This window comes from Phasianus colchicus, chromosome 1 (assembly GCF_987193195.1).
Source record: "Phasianus colchicus chromosome 1, bPhaCol1.hap1.1, whole genome shotgun sequence".
Classification (NCBI taxonomy): Eukaryota; Metazoa; Chordata; class Aves; order Galliformes; family Phasianidae; genus Phasianus; species Phasianus colchicus.
Window position 1 is genome coordinate 55,767,287 of NC_143436.1, and position 19,821 is coordinate 55,787,107.

Below are 19,821 nucleotides of genomic sequence, written 5' to 3' on the forward strand. Positions count from 1 at the left end.
GTAATTTAGACCTCTGTCACTCTGCAGAGGAGGGAAGAGGCTCGCACCCTCTCTTGTGTTCCCCAGAGTGCTTCCTTCCCCACTCGTTGGAATGAGTGAGTCTGGGGGCTGCTTGCTCTCCTTTGGTGGCATTTTGCTGCACTGTTATTTCACAAACTGATTTGAGGACAAAGGCAATTCACCATGGATAGCAAAGAAGTGGTTAATGCAGCTGAGGAGCACACAGCAGTGCTTCTATGTGCAAGCAAGTTCTTTGTCAGTCTGCTGTTGGGTGTCCCAAATGGCTTGAGGAGTTTGAAAATCACTGATTTACGTTGGTTGTCCTCAGGAAATATGAAAGCATCTGGAGACAATCGCTGCAGCAATGAAAAATCACACCCTTTCATTCCTGTGGAGAAGAGGTGGACACTTATGCCATGAGGACGGAGGGGTGATTTCTGTCCATCCGTACGTCAAGGTATTTTGTTTACCCTGAGGGCTCCTCTGCCACTGTCAAAGTCTCCAGACACTGGTGATCTCTGTAGCTCCATTAACCACAGTGCATCCATGGACAGCTTACATCCATGCATTTGGAAGCTCTGCTGTTTATTTTATGGCGATGACTTTTACTCATCATGATCTATTTTTACCTCTATAAAAGGGCAGTTAAGACCAAGTACTTTAGACGAAGGGCAGTTAAGACCAAGTACTTTAGACAAAGGACACTGTATAATTGTTTTGATATTGTGGTGTATTGTTTTGTCTTTAACAGTAAAATCCTTCCTCTTACTTATTAAATCACAGCAGAAACTTCCTTGTGAGCCAGTGATGACCAGCAAACATGATGTCAGTTTTTAACAAGATGCCAACCAGAGGTTTAAGAGAGCTGATTTTCATCAGAAGCTTTTATATGACTTGCATAGCATAAAAATACATTGCAAGTAGCATCTGTGGCTCTTGCTTGGTGAAAAGGGCAGCACGCTGCATGAGACCTCGGGATGCTGGGCTGAGCAATGCTTCCTTTTAAGAAGATTGTGCTCCCAAATTAACTTGTTCTGATGCTAAGCATAGTAGAAACAGTGCTGCTGCTAAGCAGAACAATTGCTTTTCCTTTGTAGTCTGCCTGCTGGTTTGTTCAGGCCTGCTTTGTGTTCAGCCTTGGCTGGATCTGGGACAGTGGTTCAATAACTGTGAAGCTCTGTGTTTAGATCCTAGCCAAATCAGTGACACACAAAATCAGGGCAGGCAGCGAATCTCGAATGTGCCAGGTTTGGGAAATCAGCCCTCCAAATAGATGAGCCAATATCCTGTATTTATTTTGCTCTTCTCTTACCCACTGCAATTGCATCTGGGTATTTAATGCATCTTTCCAAACAGCAACACAACAGTCTTAAATTAAATTCCCCAGTGGGGATAGCAAAAACCAGGCCCTTCCTTCCCTGTGCTGTTCCAGCAGCAACCAAACACAAAACCATGCTCCCCCCAATCTCCTTCCCTCCTTTCTCCCTCCCCAAAAGCAATTTGACTGAAAGCAGCATTTGAATGAGGATTTCAAACACTGACTCAAGCTTTCTCTTTAGCTCACCATGTGAGAGAACTGCACAGAGTAAATGGTCAATTGCAGTGAGCACACCGGGTGTAATTAGGTTCAGTATTTGCTGGGTATTGAAGAAGAGAATGAATCAGATGCACCTAAAATAAGTGCAGTAGCACCACGTAATAAAATATGGATTTAAAATGAATTTTACAAAAAAAATAAATACTTCTAACTCTTTCCCCTTCACTGGCCACGATAGTCATGAAGCTTGGAAATGTATTCAGTATGCAGAAAAAGAAGCAGGGAAACATGGCACAAATGGTGTGGTAAAAGGACAAGTCAAAAGAAGCAGTTTGATCTAAGCAGGAATCCTTCATTTTCCAGCCCCCATCACTATGCTCCTGTGGGTGTTGCACAAAAGGGACCTTGGATGTGGCCCCCTCTCTGTCTGTGCCTTACAATCTCCTCTCTGAGCTGCTCAGGCAGGTTTTCAAAACCATGATTTCTTTGCAGGTAAGAAATCTGTGTCTAATTTCCAGATTACTTTTGTTTTCCTGCCAACATTGCCTTTTAATTTAGCTTTTTCCTCTTTCCCCTTTCTTACTTTGGAGTAAGAATGGAGGCATATATATATATTATATTTACCTCAGCCATGGTTTTGCATGGTTGACCAAAGCAATCCCTTCAGCCTCCTGCCACTGTCGTGCCCTGCTACAGGTGGAGGATTTCCTCCTGCTATGGGCACAGTGTGGGCAAGGGAACAGGGTGAGCAGGGCTGGGGCCTGGCTAGGAAGGCCCTGTCCCAGGGTAGGTCAGCACAGTTCCCAGGCTGACACAGCCCAGTGACTGCAGACACATTCACAGTAATGAGGCAGGTCTGAGGTCAAGCCAAGGAGTCAGTTTGTAAGTCAGGGTCAATGATGTAGCTCGGGCAGAGTCCAAGGGTGAGTGCTGGAGCTTAAAAACAGCTCCTGGGCAAAGGGGTCAAGGCCCTGAAGAGTCTCCTCATGACTCCTTCCATGAAGTCTGATCAGCAAAGTTAACCAACCAAGCTGTGTCAGGCCCTGATAGTTGGAAGGGGTTAACCAGAGCTCCAGCTGTAATTACACATCAAATCTTTTCACTGCTACTTATACTGGTTCTCTTCTGTAAATACCCCTCCCTCCCCCAACAGACCTTCTATCACATTTTCCATATCCATATCATATTACTGCCTCATAGCTTTCCTTTTCCTGGCTGGTCTCACATGAACTTCCACCTTCTCTGTCACCAGGATTTTGCATGTCCCTGTCTAACAGTGGAAATAACTATTATTAATCCCAAAATAAGAACTGTTAGATATTCATCTCCAAGTCGCCCCTTCATTCCTCAGTAAATCCCAATGCTGAGATACAGATTGTTCTCTGGTGCTTTTTAACCTTTTGCTAAATGAATGACTGCTTCTTCTGCCAACTGTTTTCTCACCTGAATCTGGTGTTGCTGCTCTGACGGAGAGAAGAAACTACAGGACTCTGATTTCAACAAATCTGCAGTGCACTGTGACAAATTATAGCCTGCTTTATTTGTTTCTATTTCCTTCCATGTCCTTCTTTTACCTTGTCCTTTCCACCTAGTTTTTCAAAGATGAAATAATCATAATTGTGGGAGTCATTTTTTATTCAGAACGTTGCATCTGGAATTGAGTTTAGATAATGACTCTTGTCATTTGGGCTGTGCTTTTAAGAAATTGTGTCGGTAAGTGAAAGTTGTCTCTTTTACATTATGGTGTAGGCACTTTGTTGATTTCTATTTTGAGTAACAAAGGTGTTTTACCTTTCTGCACAGATAAAAGGCCCTTTGGCAGAAGTGCAAAGACATCACAGTTTGGTTTAATAAACTAACCTTTCAAAAATGCAAGGTTCTAAAATTTCGGTTGTTGAAGGCATAGATTATTTACAGAATATTTTTGTTTTGTGGATGAGCTGTTTTGAATCCAACAAAGTTCTTAGCAGATGAATGCTTACTCCCTTTATTTAACTCTTTGAAAACTTTGAATTACGTGAATTTGGGCACCCATTCCATGTTCCAGGCACATAGACACCCCTGTGCTTTGTTGCAAATTGCACATTCCTTGGGTGAGAATTTTCCCTCATTGCCTGATAGATTTGTCACACTCTCCTTCCCAGTAGTTCCCAAGTAAAGTCAAACAGGGTAGGAGTTAAACAAGGGAATGAGCTTTACAAGAACTGGAGAGGTCAGGGGCAAGTGAAAAGTTCTGTGCAGTGTTTTGTAGGGCCAAAGTGAGCTTTTTTGGTTGGCCTGAGAAGCAGCTGTGTTAAGACTGTCTTGGAGGAAGGATGTGAGGTCCTACTATGGGGACAGTGAGAAGATGGGCTGGAGCCAGAGACACTGCTATTTTTCGCAAATGAGGTGCCCTTGCAGAACAGGGTTTTTCTGCCTGCTGGGAATGCTTGCAGAAAGTGTCAATGTTGGGTATCCCAGGATAAACATTTGTGAAACAGATCGTCCTTGTGTCATATATTACTGAAGTTGTGAAAAATGTGTATTTGAATGCTTGACTAAGAGAAGAAGGTGAATACATAAAACTAAATACAGCGTTACACTGGTACTTCTACCTGCTCCCTCCATGCTACAAAGCTGCGATGTTCAAAAGATTTCTGATTTTGCAGAGTCTGCATTATCACTTTCCAGTGTTTGGAGCTGGCTAGCTAGTCCTAGTCATTTCCTATGTTCCTCTTCAGTTACTCTCTTTCCATGCTATTTTACTGCAAAGCTCTTCTCTAGGACATGTTGAAAGGCAGTATAGGGACTGCTTTTTCCCGTCACAGTTACATCAGTTTCCTGACTGGCAACTAAACTCACTCAAATTCACTTCTAAACAACAAGATCTTTGTGGCAGAGTCTAATAAAAGCCTTAGTTCCTAATGTGCTACCAGGCCCAGATCATCTGTGCACAAATGACACTCTGGTGCTACCAGTGTCAGTTAGACCTGTGTCAACCTGCAGTCCAAAGGCTGTCTGAACAAACTGTCTAGCTAGAGAAGGCAATTCTGTGCACTTTCCCTCTCCTTCAAAGTTTCTAAGAGGGCAGTGCTTGTGTTGAGCCTCATTCAGTACCTGCCTTGGTGGTGCATAGAGAGCAGGTAGAACCCCATGGGAGCACTGCATGGTTCCTGAAGCTCCTACTAGTGTAAGGTGCACCTGCCTTGTTTTTTAACCTCTCACCTTTCTTTAGGTGAAAACTTATCAGAGCAGAAGGTAGTCTGTGCAGCAGTGCCAGAGCTGTCCATCACAGACTGTGATTGTGTAGCATGTGCTTTCCCCTATAAAGACAGATATTGAATTCATTAGTATTGGCAAGGGAGGTAAATGTGTGGCAAGAAACTGAGCTTATGATAACCTGAGGGTAAGTATGGCATCCTTTTTTTCTGGCGCTGTGCTTTCTTTGTTGAGAGTTTGCAAAATTCACTAGTAGTCATCCATCAGAATATTTACTGGCTTGAACAGGAAGGGATACCTGCATACAGGTTCTGTAGGCAATGAATGAAGGAACTGAGCTTCAGTAATCGGAGGTACAAAAGTTTTCTCCTCAAAAGAAGGAAATTGTGTCTATTAAAGAAGCTTCATGGAAATCTTAGCTACTAGCAACAGGCTACTAGCATTGTTTGTTGATAAAACTGAATAGAACCAACTTTGTCCTTGATGAGATCTAGAAAACGCTTTCTATTTTCTACTAGTATCATGCTCATGTGTAAAGAACAGTAGTATATTGCCTGAGGAGTGTCCCTGTCCACCTCTTCTGTACAGAATGCAGGAAGTCACAGTTCCCTGGTGATTCTCCATGTGCATCTGTACTGTGACATGCCTGATGCTACTTCAGTGTGCAGAAAGCAAACAAAAAAATCCTCATTGCTAAATTGCTAACCTCTGGAAGATAAATTTTAACCAAAGGCTGTGACCCACTGCTTATCACAGCTCTGCTTTTGAAACTCCATCAATTTCCTCCAGCTCCATCTGAGCATTTCTACTCACCCAGCTGGGAAGGCCATAGCTTGCTGCCTTGGGGCTGCCTGCCAAGGGTGGACTGTGGAGCAGTGCTGCCTCTCTTCTTGCTGTCTTTCACTTTCCTTGGACATGAGGCACAAAAGAAAACTGCACTTTTCAAGGCTGTTCACTTTGCTTTGGGCTGAAATGTGTTTTTGACTGAACAATCACTTTCTGTGCAGACAGTGACAGCTCAATTGGTTCAAGGAGGGGGCGGGAAGGGGTGCTAAGGTTTTCTTTCTCTTCTTATAATGGTAAACCATGTCAAATGAGAAAGTCAAAACAACATGCAGCCTGGACCAGAGTGTGAAATATTGGGACAGCAGCAAAGTGTCCATATCTCCCCACAGCTGGAGAATACTTCCCACACAGCTTTTGCCCCTCTACTCATTCAGTGTGGACCTGTGGAGCACTTTTCTCTGCCTAATGGCTCTGTTGGGTGCCAGGTTTCAGACCCTGGGCTCTCACTTGAGCAGATCAAAGGCATATTTGAAGGATTTTGCTAAGCTTTCACCTTTACAAGTTCCATACGCAGGATATAAAGTTGAAAGCAGTATGATACTCAAGTTTCAGGATATTCTAGTGCTGTTCTTTCACTCCAGGCTTCTTTTCCTTGTTTCTTTCCCTTAATGCTATTGCTAAATTATGGTATTGATTGAACCACAAATGCAAATTGATGCAGCTGGTGAACTTGAGAGCAGGGGAGGGAATCAACAATTTTGTGGTTACAAGTGTAGAATACCTTCATATTTCCTTCTGAATCTCTCTTTCTCCATAAAACACAAAACAAATTCTTCTTGTCCAGTCCCTGCATCACAGAAGCATTTTATACTCTTTTCCTAATTTGTGAACAAGAACAGCTTTTAGTATAAAGTCTTTCGATTTTTAAATGTTGCCATTACAAGTTATTTTGGGAGATTATAAGCAAAAATAAGGGCTGACAAAAGTTTCTAAGAGGCTAAACCAACTTCTAAGCTCTACTTCAGGGGCAGAAGATGACATTTTTTGAAGATGAAGGAAGTTTTCTTAGGCTACAGGAAGAGAAAAGAAGGAGTCTTAGACAGATGTCAGAGTGTGCACAAAAGACCTCTCTGCTTGTCTACTATGAGAGACAGTTGAGATGACAAAAAAAAGTAAAGAAATAAGTGATAGTATGGTTTACAAATGACTTTGAAGTAAAAACAGCTGGTTTTGGTAAAAGAAACCGAAAAACTTATCAATTTTCACTGACAAAAATCTATTTTTTCTGTCTGTGAGTCTTCTCCAGAAGGTTATAAAGACTCTTACACTCTATATTACCTAAATATAACTGACACATTATCTCATTGTGAAACCTAATGAACACTTGAGTCTGGACATAAAGACCGGTGAGATCAGGGTATGTGTTAGCTCTGTGTAACATCAAGCTAAAGACAGTGATGGCAACTTCCTCTTTTCTTTCAGCATTTCTTAATAGTCACATGATTTTTGTATTGTTGATCATACTTCTGATTCAGCTTTGTTGTGTTACGTATCCAGAAATAACAAATCGTTGAAGAAAGTGATGGGGAGCCAAAAAAAAAAAAAAAAAAGCTGAACTACTGTGCTTTGTTGCTTAGTGGAGGCAAAGATTGAGAGTTCTTGAGGCTTTTCCTCAGCTTGAAAATGAAGGCAGAGATTAAGCATACACTGTCAAAGCTACACTTCTGAGACACCAGAGTTCTGCCCAGAGGTGAGTGGCTGATTTTCCGAAAACTTAATATTGTGAGTGTCTTTCCAGGATTATACTGATGAAGATGGGTACTTGAACTGCTAGCAAGTTTTGATGGCCTTGAAAGATGTTGCTTCAGAAGCACTGATTTATGCAGGAAGTAAACCTAACAGATCTCTTCCTTGAAAAATGTAAGAGAGTGGCAAATATTTCCAATATCATACCATCATAATTTATTTGTAATACTTGGTTGATCAAAGCTTCCCTTAAATAAAAAGTGCCCTCACCAGCCTCACCAGCAGCAGCACTGGCACATGTGGGAGGTGTTTATTTTTTAGACCATTCCCTATGTAACCCAGCTATTAAATGAAATAGCACAACTTTCTTTTTCTTCTCTTTATACTTCAGATCCAAAACCGGATAGTCAAAATATATGTTATTGACAGAAAAAAAAATAAATTCTTGACTGCATTTGGAAAAGTGTGTAACAGTCAGGCACGAATCACTGGAGCAAATAAGAAGTGATGTGTGGTGGCAGCACAGCAGCAGCACATCTTTTGGCTTGTTTCATTGGACATATTTGGAAGTATTAAGAGTTTGAAAGAAATAATTAAAATAATCAAGTTTTTGAGAAATAATCAAAACTCTGAAAGAAGAGAAAGACCACACATCAATGTGGAAATGGGAGGGTTTACAGTGGTTGTTGAGTAGGCAAGTTTGTCCAAGTAGCTGGGACAGGCTGAAGAGGAAGCATGAGGGGTGCAGTCTACTCATGTGACTTACTCTTATGTCTTTGCACAGATCTTTTCCTTTTCTACTGGTAGCTACATTTTCAAAAGTGACAGGGGATTTGTGATCTGTCCCATTTTGGTCAGGGAACTTGATATTATGTAGAGAAGTCTAAATATAACTATAGGAGATGTTACTCATTAGGCAACTGAAACCACTAGACAAAATAAATATGCATCAAATAATACATGGATTAAATTTCATACCTAACTATTTTCCCTGTATATTCCATCTCTATTACTCATAGAATCATAGAATTGTAGAATCATGGAATCATAGAATCACAGACTCATAGAATCATAGAATCATAGAATCATAGAATCACTTGGGTTGGAATGCAAGGATCATCAAGCTCCAACCCCTTTATCACATGCTGGGCCGCCAACCTCCACATTTAATACTAGACCAGGCTGCCAGGGCCCCATCCAACCTGGCCTTGAACACCTCCAGGTGCAGAACATCCACAACCTCTCTGGACAGCCTATTCCAGTATCTCACCACTCTCTTGGTAAAGAACTTCCCCCTGACATCCAATCTAAATCTTCCCTCCTTCAACTTAAAACCACTTCACCTTGTCCTGCCGTTATCTACCCTTATAAAGAGTTGACTCCCATCCTGTTTGTAGGTTCACTGGAAGCATTGGAAGGCTTCAATGAGGTCATCCTGCAGCTTTCTTCAGGCTGAACAAGCCCAGCTCCCTCAGCGTGTCTTCATAGGGGAGGTGCTCCAGTCCTCTGATCATCTTTGTGGCCCTCCTCTGGACTTTCTGTAACAGCTTCCTGTCTTGTACTGGGGACCCCAGACCTGGACACAGTACTCCAGATGAGGCTTCACGAGGGCAGAGTAGACAATCACCTCCCTGTCCCTGCTGGCCACCCCTCTTCTGATGGAGTCCAGGATACCATTTGCTTTCCGAGCTGCAAGAGCACACTGCCGGCTCATGGTAAGTTTTTCATCCTTTAATGTGCTTTCTATGACAGACATACTTTATTGTATCCAGATATTTTGTACAGGCAAAAGTATTAGCAAATTTTCCAAGTTCCATGGTAGCGCTCAAAACATTATATCCAGCATTAAAACTTTTGGCTCTTCAAACGATTCTGGTCTGTACTGATGTACATCAGTGGAACTGTGCCAGCTTCCCCCAGCTGACACTTCAGCCCTTCACTGCTGGCCTTTTTGCAGTTCTCTTATCATGATACTGTTTGAACCAACCAGACATACAAACTCTGTTAATACAGAAAACCGGTACTAGGAAATACAGACATCAAGAAAAAGAAGTATAAAAACCTCCGTGATTTAATCCAAACCTTACAAAGGCGTTGTTTCTTTGAGCACTTCCTTTGAAAAGACTACCATTTCAAACAAAACAGAAGGAAATTAGAAGGAAGTGATTATGGAGACAGGAAATCTGAAAGCCATGAAACTGTAAATAAAGTGTTATTTGTACTACTGTACTTGGTGACCTGCTTTGCATTCCCAGCACGAAATGTTAGAACAAGGCTTTAGCACTACAGCAGGGACTAAGTTGTTTGGATGTTTTTCTTAAAAAAGATTCCAACCATCTATTTCATATGATTAAAAAAGAAGGTCTTTTGAGCAAATTATTTTACATGGAATTCATCTGGGCAGATATTTATCTGAACCATGTAGCACCATAGACAGTCCCCAACCCCCAGCATGACTTCTTCCTACAGCAAAGGATGTGACTTGTTTAGACATCAAACACATATCAAGTGGCTTGATGTTAGTATTCTGAAGCACTGGCTCTACAGCAGACACCAGAAGCTAGCATCATTACACAACTCATGTTGCACAATGACAGCAGCATTTCTTGTTTATTTTTATCAGACATGTAAGGCTCATCTTTTCCATCTGTCAGAATTATTGTGTATGATCCATTAATACAGCTCAAAGGGATGTGTTACACTTTATACACTTGTATCCCAGTTAATAAAGCACCTCTTTCTATAGGAATAACAATGAACAAATGAGCACAGGTTTTAATTACTTCAATTATAATGTGTTTGCTTTGGTGGTGGTTACTGCCACATGAAAGGTTTAACTAGTTAACTTATCCCTATATCTTTAGCTGTTTGTATAAATGCATTTAGAAAACATTCTTTTCCTCTGCCACCTTCAGCAGGCATATAATATGTTTTCTACTACAGATCAAAAGTGGTTTACAAAGGGATAATAAAGCCAAACACATCAGCGAGTGAACATGTATGACTTCAGTTCAGTCTGAAGAAACACTCTGAAGCATGTGAACTTTGCAGGAGTTAAGTTAAAGTTAATGTTTTCATGTTATGAGAGGTCACAGAAGAAGTCCTGAGTGCAGCCATCAGCCCCCAGAACACAAAGAGGGCTGATAAAATTAAAACAAAAGTCTCGTTGTTGTTTCACATCATTGTTTCAGGCAGAAACCACTGCTTGAAACTGCTGCAAGGCCTTCAAGTCCCACTGGTCTTTTACTTCCACAGTACGAGAATCCAGGGGTTAAAAACTGAGCCTTGATGTTGAAACAACATCCATTTGGAGGGAGTTGCAATGAGTCTGGTGCTGAGATTTGTAGTACAGTGTGTCTCAGTACACCAGGAAAACCAAGGCAACACCAGCATTATGTTTGGTGCTGATATAGTAAACTCTGCAAGCATGAACAAGTGGAACAAGCATAGGACCAGACAGCCTGAAAGCAGATGAGAAGTGAGCTCATGTTAGCAGTTCAAGTACAACTGTGTGGCTCAACATGCTAATGTTATTGCTGGTACTATTTCAACGGCTGCAGAAGCAGTTAACTAGATAATATGTCTCCTGAGAGCATTTTGCACCGGATATGGTTAGTCTTGTTTAAAATGTGGCCATGTGGCAAGACAAATATAAAGTATCTGAGACCTACTTGCAATTTCTCACCATGTCAATGCCTTAGAAATTGTCAGACACCTCCTTTGCAAAGGGAGGGGGAAGGAAGAAAAGACAAGGATGGAAGGAAAAAATTCACTGACTCCTGTGGTACACCAGAGAGTGTGACATAACTCTAAGAGACAGAAAGATTTGGGGTTAGATTCTTCACTGATTTAGAGGATGTTCTCAAAGAGGCTTTAGATCTTAGTTGTGTATGGCAATGCTTGAATTACAGCTGTAATATTTCAGTATCTCCTTCAGCTTTATTGACCCAAAGCAATTTTTTTTTTTTGTTCCACCAATCTGGAGTCCTAGTCAACTTCTTTAGCCACTACAGTTTATACTGTAGTATATATATATATTTATATATTGCTGGTTATGCTAAATGGGTTTATCTCTGCTTCCATCAGAGCTTATTATCTGGCCTTTCCCCCTTCCCCCTTCCTCCTGCCTCCCTCCCCTCCAAGCAAGGCAGCAATCTGTTCTTTTTAAACCCTTCATCATCTTTGCTCTCTCCATCTCTGTTTCCCCAGATTTTAGAGATTGTTGACTATTATGTAACAGATGGCCTGACAGACCTCCGACTCTTTGCAGTGATGGCTAGTTTGGTGTAGAAAATAGCAGCACCGGAGTAAGCATTCAGCAGCATAGACGCTCATGAATTTTAACTCCTCGGTGACAAAGGAATTCAAGGGGGTAAGAGCCAATCTATCAGTAGCTGAAGTAATTAGAAGATTTAGATGGTTCTCTAGTGCAGAGTATCCCTTCTCTGCTATAGGCTGTTCATAGTAGATTAGGATAGACTATGTTTCATTGATCTCTAAACCATAACCATGCTTCAAAACAATGGGACATCTTAATCCAGAAATTGAGACATTCAAGTAAGCATCAGAGCTGTTCTTTTGGCTCTTAATGAAAAGTACTTTGCAGCATCAAGCTGGGATGATGTATATCAGGAAGAGTTTGATTTTGATTTTGTTTCTATTTCATTCCATTTCCATTAGCAGGGGAAAAATATTGCACCTGCGTTGGTCACCTAAATTACGTATATTCCTTCTCCAAACACTTAACACCAAAGGAATGCATTTCCCTTCCCTACTTACCTCTTCTTGTTTTCTTTATTCCTTGTCATTTTTGTTTCTTTGTATATATTATAAAAGTTCTTGTAACTTACCAGAGTTTTGGCAATCGAATGTAGATTTTTTTCTTTTTTTCTTTTTTTTTCAATTTCTGAGAAGTATCTAAATACATCATTCCCTTTCCCAGAAATCTAACTGCCTGCCTTTCAGAAATATTTCTGTGCCTGGCCAGTCAGTGGAAACTTCCTGGTAAAGTAGAAGAAAGAAGGGAAAAAGTCGTTTACCTCAGAACAGCATCCTCTAAACAAACCAGTCACATATTCAAATCAGAGCTGTCATATATTATTTTAAGATTAGGTTAAATTAAATTATAGGATCAGCATCCATGTATTGCAGGGGCAGATGACTGAGAAAGTGAAGATGAAGCCAAATAATCTTCCATTGAACAGAAGATAAGCAGAGAGTTGAGCTTGAAGTTTCACTTGTCATAGCTTCCTGTTAAGCTGTACTTATATGCTAGTCTGTATAAACTGGCTAAAATCCAGTTATAGTCTTCCCTTGTCTTCCCCTTTTCCTTGGAGTGCAAGAGAGCTGGGCATAAGTCCCAGCAGGATAAGTGTTTTGTGTTTCCCACAGCAGAGCCACCATCTCCACCGTGACATGGCCAAAGATGCCATGACCTCAAAACCATGTTTACAGCAGGTACTCGAGAGGCATCTTTTAGACCATAGATCTTTACCTTGAGTAAACTTCATCTGAACTAGAACATTTACCAATTTATCAGCAGAGGAGGAAGTTTAGGAGTGGTAAAATAGCAGCTCTTGAAGTCTTAGATGTGCTCTGGGACCCCTAAAGATGAGGGATGGTCTTTCCCTGCAGCTCGGGAATATATCTCCCAGAAAGTCACTTGTGGAAAAGCCTAATTCCAGCCCATAAAGACTGCAAAGGATAATTACAGTATATGTTTCTTAGTAAAATGTGCTTTATTTTATTTTGTTGTATATGTTGTTCTACTAAGGAAGAGCTATGCACTTACCACTACCTTTGTTGTATGTTCTTCCAGTCCAGATGTTGTGATGATTTTTTCTCAGAAAGAGACTGAAGTATTAAAACCAAGGTTTTCCTGGATTCTCTGCAAATACATATATGTATATGAGAAATATTAGAATTAGGAAGTGGAGGACAATGACAAATACTATCTACAAGAAACTTTTAATCCAAGATTTTCAAAAATGAAGGCTAAAGCTCATCTCCTAGGTGAATTGGTGAACCACAGTATCCAGTTTCCTCACCTACTGGGAATCTGGAAGCAGCAGATTTCTCAGACTCTCCACAGAAGAGCAGAATGTTGCATCCTCAATTAAAAAAAAAAAAAAATTGCAAATGCTATTCTTTGTCCACCTTGCATTGGTGGGAGAACAGCTCACTCATAATTTGCATCGGACCCTAACTCAGAACTAGCCCACAGCCCTAAAGACTCAGTAGGTGGTATGGGATATGCTAGAACACCCAAATCCTCTTCAAAGGGCTCAGTCACTGCTTGTCCACCATCTCTGCCTAGATATAGGCACACACACACCTCTTCCCTCAGCCCATCTCCAACCTGCAGTTGTTTCTGTAAGACATAGACTCTCCATAGCACCTCTGGGACATAGAACGTTATCCACTCCCTGCCCGATATTCTTGGTGTGGAGTTTTTCAAGGACGTTTTCTCAAAGGGAGGACACAGTGCAGGGGCTAGCCAACAACTCCAGGCTCAGTAGGAGGTAACAAGCTGCCTGGGCTCTGTGAGTCCCAATAATGAATTTTAGCAGCAATAAATATCTGTTTTAATTTGAGTGACAGTGTCCCATGTGGCCATTTTAATAAGGTCTGGAAATTCTGAACACAGAGCATTTCTGCTTTTGCATCCCATAATAACCAGTTAGTAGTGCTTAAGATCAAATAGCAGTGTTTGGCCAGCAAAATCCTCCTTTTACAGAACACCTTAGATTGGGATAAGAAAATAACATGGTTATTGTTGCTCTCAGGAAATGGTCACCACCAACCCTGGACAGAAGATTAAAGTGGGCAGGTGACATGTTTCAGTGTCTTGTATTTGCAGCAAGGGTAAATTTCTTTTCTCTTTTTAAGAGCTATCAGAGGGCAAAATAGTAGAGGTTAGGGAGCTGATACTTAAGCAAAGTGCCATGACCTGTGCTCATACAGTGGTGGTTTGCAGTAGTGTCTCAGAGGACAGAGTGTTTGGGGGGTTTTCAGCCCCACATAACCAATCTGACAATGACATGGTCACTCTTCACCTTGATGGGTCTGTCTGGCAATTCTGGTGAAATATTTGGTATCCATGAATCAAAACAAAAAGTAGCTGTGCAGGTTTTTTTTTCTTCCCCTCTTAATAATGTTCTCAAAACTCTTTTGACATAACGCTTACATAACTGGAAGGCAATTTAATAGTTTGTGGAACTTTTCTAATTCTTACTACAACTCTGCTAACTGAGGAGCACAGAAACATAGAACTCTCCTGCTGAAATCACACCTGATATTCCAGGATTTCTCTGACAGGTATCATGCTGTATTTGTTTTTTCCAGGTTAATGTTTATACTGCCATGAACACACAACAATAATGAAAAAAATAAATATCTTTCTTGCATTATTACTTGTTAAATTTATCTTGTTTAGACAAGCCACTTTCTGAACTTCAGGCAGATAGAAAATAACCCATGTCTAAAATCAATCAGAGGCAAATCCAACACAGTCCTTTGCTTCTTTGTAAGTCAAATGCTCCAGGCCCCAAATAAACATCTGCAAATAAGAAAAAAATAATGAAAAAGATGTTTTGATTGGGTGTCACATGTGAGAACTACCTGAGAGCAAACAAATATGAGGATCACATTCTTATCAGCCCCTTCGGATAATAATAGGCTGTTTGCTGGGGACAGCCTGCTAGTGTTGGCCCAGTGGGTCAGATAACAATCCCCAGGCTCTCCCTCTCTTCCCTTGCTGTGACCCGGCCCATCTGTTTCTCTCTGGCCATATGGTACAGAAGTATCTGGGACTGGAGACATTATTGCTTTATGCATCTGAATGTTCTTTGCTTTCACTAAAACTTCACCGTAAGGACATTCCTTTGTATATGCCCTGACAAAAGTTTTCAGTGGTGGTGGTGGTTTGGGTTTTCATTTCAGAGTTCAAATGAACAGCAGTGTTTATGTCAACAGAGAATATCTAACAGATAGATGAGCGGGTAAGAAAGCTGATTGTGTACTGCCTCCCCAGCTTACCTCAAATGCAATATTACTTATCTGCCTCTTAAGAATGAAAACAGACTCCAGAATATGCAAAAGAAGAATTTTTGCTTGCTGTTCTTATGCCTGTGTGTTATGTCTTCAGTGTAGTGCAGCTGTGGCGTTTCATTGCAAAGCAAAGGCAAAAAGCCCATCAGGACAAACTGCTGCACGAGGAAGTGCTCCTCTCCTTTGGACCAGGCAAGGAGGCCCTGGGGCATTGTGTCACTATCTTGCTCTGGCCGAAGAGCACACAGGTACATCTTCCCTGAGTGCACTGCAAACTTCCAATTAGGCCTAATGAGGGTTCAGCCCAGACAGCAAAGAAAGGAGAGACAATAGCAAATGCACAATACTCCTCTTCATGTTCCTTTAATCAAGAGAAGGGTGTAATTATTGTGTGGTCTTTAACATAACAAGATCCGTACAGTGGCCAGTGTCCTGGGGCCCTTCTGAGCCTCTGGACATTGTTGCAAACACCTTCATAATAGTGGTCTGAACTGGAAAATTAAAACAGGGATTATTATGCAGACATTACCCCGACAAGCTGGTTTACAAATTCTTTGAGGCAAGTGTCCAGTGGCACAGTTGTCATTCAGTCTGTGTAAGGATTTTAAACAGTAATAAAAAAACAGACTTACCTCTCCTATGGAAGCTGGCTCTGTATCCATGCCATTCCTTCCCCCCCCATGGAACTTGTTATGGAAAATGCCACAGAATTATTAAATCGGTGAGATTCTCTAGAAGAATCAAGTGTTATTGGCTACACTTCATATTTTGTAATTTAACCTGATGTTTTACAGTTCCAGGGAAGTACCTAAAATTTGTTCATTGTTTTATTTTGCTTAAAAATTAAAATATTAGTGTTTTTAGTTACGATAAGCTCAACAAATCTTGAGAATTCCTTTCTGAACCTGTTTTTAATGCCTAGAGGTCAGAAAATAATTAACATATTTTCTTGGGAAATCTGAAGATTTAAACTTGATTGAGAGTCCCAGTGCTGGAATTTGATGTAGACAGGCTGGCCTTTCTGCAAACAATGAGGCTGACCGCCTGCTGCTCATGTAAAATAGACCCCCAACCTCATGATGTCACAGCGAGTTTTGCTGTGCCCTGGGCCAGCATTTAATTGGTCAAAATATGTGAGCCCTCACCCTCTACAGCTACATCTGTCTGTACTAGAAGGGAGGCTGGGGAAGAGGAACAGAGAAAGAGGGAAGTGGGGTTGTCCTTCTCCCTGGCTATTCTGTGAGACACAGTGAGGATCACATTACCTGGAAGGGAATACGATTTTTTGCATTAGAACCATTCTCATTCCTTTTTCTTGGAAAATCTATACAGATAAGAGTCACAGAATCATGAATAACTAAGGCTGGAAAAGATTTCTAAGATCATCTAGTCCAAGAAATGGCAACACATTTCTTAGATAATAACATCTACCATGAGACTGTAATTTCCTTTAGAAAGTTAACTCTTTTGAATGGACAGAGAGCACATGAAAGCAAACTTTTTTATTTCTTTTTTAATTTGATACTTGCATTCAGTAAGGATTTAGAAACCCTCTAGATCAGGCCTTCTTGTGTTAGATGCTGTACAGAGATTTTTTAAGAGTCATGTAATATAATCACATTTCATTATACAAATAATGTCACACCAATTAATACACATTACAAATAATTGCTAAAGTGAATTTCTCAAGAATGTCTTTCATCATAGCCAACATGTACAGGCCTGGGGCCCCCAGCACAAGGCAGATGAAGGGCTGTTGGAGCTGGTCCAGAGGATGGCCACAAAGTTGATGAGAGGGCTGGGGCACCTCCTCTATGAAGAAAGGTGGAGGGAGTTGGGATTGTTTAGCTTGGGGAAGAGAAGGCTCCAGGCATTGCAATCTTCCAGTACTTGAAATGAACTTAGAAGCAGGAGGGGGACCCACCTTTATGCAGGTAGATAGTGATAGGTCAAGGGCGAATGGATTAAAACTGAAAGAGGGGAGGTTTAGGTTAGATGTTTGGAGGAAATTCTTCACTCAGAAGGTGATGATGCATTGGCACAGGCTGCCCAGAGAAGCTGTTGGTGCCTCATTCCTGCTCAGTGCCAGGCTTGATGGGCTCCTGAGCAGTCTGATCTATAGCAGTTGGCAACCCTGCCCATGGCTAGGGATTGGAACTTGATGATCTTTGAGGTCCCTTCCAACTCAAGCCATTCTACGATTCTACGATCTATGATTCTATGATCATCTACTTCTTATCTTACAGTCTTGTTGTTCCTTAAAATGAAAAAAAATATTTACAGAAAGTGTCAGAGTAATGTACTGCTGAAAACTTACATAATCTTATGTTTTATTTAAAAAAAATCCATTCCTGGCTCACCTATATAAATATACTCCTGTGTATACTATTATGGAAGTGATATCGTTGTTGCAATATAGTTTCCACTGTTTAAGAACAAAATCTCTCTAAAAGCTCATTGTCAGATATCAATACACTGCCAAATACTTTGATCTTTACTACTGTGGTCACAAATATACTATTTGAGGAGTTCAGTTCCTAATGGGAGAATTGTACAAGTGCCTTGGTTTTCGAAGCTTTAGGAACTGTGCTGCATACTTAGGAAGCTTTTATATAGCACTGTGAAAATCAGTGCTCAACAGTATAGTCTTGAGTGAACAAGATTTTTTATAGGATCTCAAACTCGTGCTAATCCAGTATCCAGTTGCAAGAACAGGCCATACATACTGCTTCGTAGAATGACAAAACCAGCCCGGTGATTAAGGGATAATGTGCTCTTCGAGAAAGGCTCTTCCCAAGCCAGAGCATAGGGATGATGCCCTCAAACCAAACAGTTCACTTGTCCTGACATTTGGTTCTCAATGTTTGATACTTTGATGCTGCTTTCTCTTGTTTTCCAAAAGTATTCAGTACCAAGCAAACCAGGGGATCAAGTTGAAAGACTGGAGTAAAGTTGAATGAATTGAGCATTTTAAGTACTGAGGAGTAGGGCTAATGAAAGAGTATGTTAAAAGTGTGAATGAAATCTTCCTTAAGGATTAATTTCCAAACATGGTAAGAGATAACTGATTGTTTTCATTTTTCTGATGTCAGCTTTTCTACATAAAATCTATTTTTTACATAGAGTTGTTTTTTTTCTTTTTGTTTTTGCATGTTTTCATACAAAAATCTTTATTAATGTCTCAATGCAGTCAGGCTTTCTTATGGTTTACAAATATATGAATGAGACTAAAATCAATTTGACACTTGTCTGTGTAATACAAAGACCAAGATGGGGTGCAAACTTGAACTTGCTCAAAGCTGAGTAATGCTAGACTGTTATCTTGTCATTAAGAATTTCTTTGAGTCTCTATCTGTTCAGCAACTCTAATTAATGATCATTTAACTGTACTGTCAGTCCCATTTAAATCTGAGTGTTGCCAGTTGCTTCCTTCATACAGGCAGCCAATAGGTGCCGGGGGAGTCGTCCATGCATAGCATTGCCCTAGTGGCGCTGGGCCTATAGCATCCCAGTTTAATAGGGCATTCAGGGCTCATTAGCGAGGAAACACATCAGGAGTGACCGCTCCAGTGCCACACGTTGCAACTAATAGCCTCGCCGAACAGAATCGTTTCTGTTTCTGCTCACTTGTTTTTGAATCCTTTCAATGTCAACAAGTGGTCATGTCGGCAGGAGCCCGCCATTCTCCCCAACAGTTTTATCCGTTGCTCTCCTGAGCCAGACTTGTGTCCTCCTCCATTGTTCCAGCCACAATGGAGCCTGAGCAATCACAAAGGCTTCACAGCCATTCATCATCAGCTCACGAATTCTGGGGAGATTACCCGCCAAACTTTTGGGCCATAGTTTTGGCATAATGTGTGAATACCCGTGAAATACAATTTCTGAAGTTTACACTTGTGTTTCAAATGCGCAGAATGGTGGCTTGGGGGGGGGTCTGGGTGTGGGGACTAGATGGAGGGAATGAAGAGATAATAAAACCCGATATTGCTCTGGCCAAAACAAGAAAAGATCCTGTGGAGGGAAGATAAGAGACGATGAGAGAGCCGCTGGAACGAGAGGTGGAGAAAGGAGCAACTGGGGAAATGGAGGTGTGTCCAAAAAAGTGTAATCACGCTTTTGGCTGACAAATTTGGAAAGGGTCCTTTGGCTTCAGGAGGCATCAACAGCTCTCGTATAAGAGGAGGCTTGGGAACGGGGTGCCCCTTACGAAAGCTCCCCAAACCTTGTCTTTTCTTTCCATTCATGCTAACAGCCAATGTTTCTTCTGGTTACAGGAAACGTGATTGGCAAAAGGCCTTCTGGAAGCACCCAAGTGCTGCTTGGTTTTTTATTAGGCCAATGTTTAGATCATGTAATGCTAAGCACTGCACAAAAACATACTGAAAGACAGACCTCTACCTTCTCATTTTATTCAACAAATAAGATGGGCATGTGGAAAGTGAATAGACATTTTACACCTGGAAATTTGAGTTCTGAAGATAAAATGACTTGACCAGGGTCAGAGA

At 41.1% G+C, this 19,821-nt stretch overlaps 1 long non-coding RNA gene across 1 annotated transcript in view; it reads left to right on the plus strand.

Moving 5' to 3' along the window:
• The first annotated feature begins 7,112 nt into the window (after positions 1–7,112).
• The window catches only part of LOC149919632 (uncharacterized), a 50,307-nt gene continuing 37,598 nt past the window's right edge, over positions 7,113–19,821 (plus strand). The window contains exons 1-2 of the long non-coding RNA XR_016463660.1: positions 7,113–7,271; positions 8,665–8,982. This is a non-coding gene — a long non-coding RNA (uncharacterized LOC149919632). The remainder of the gene's footprint in view (positions 7,272–8,664; positions 8,983–19,821) is intronic.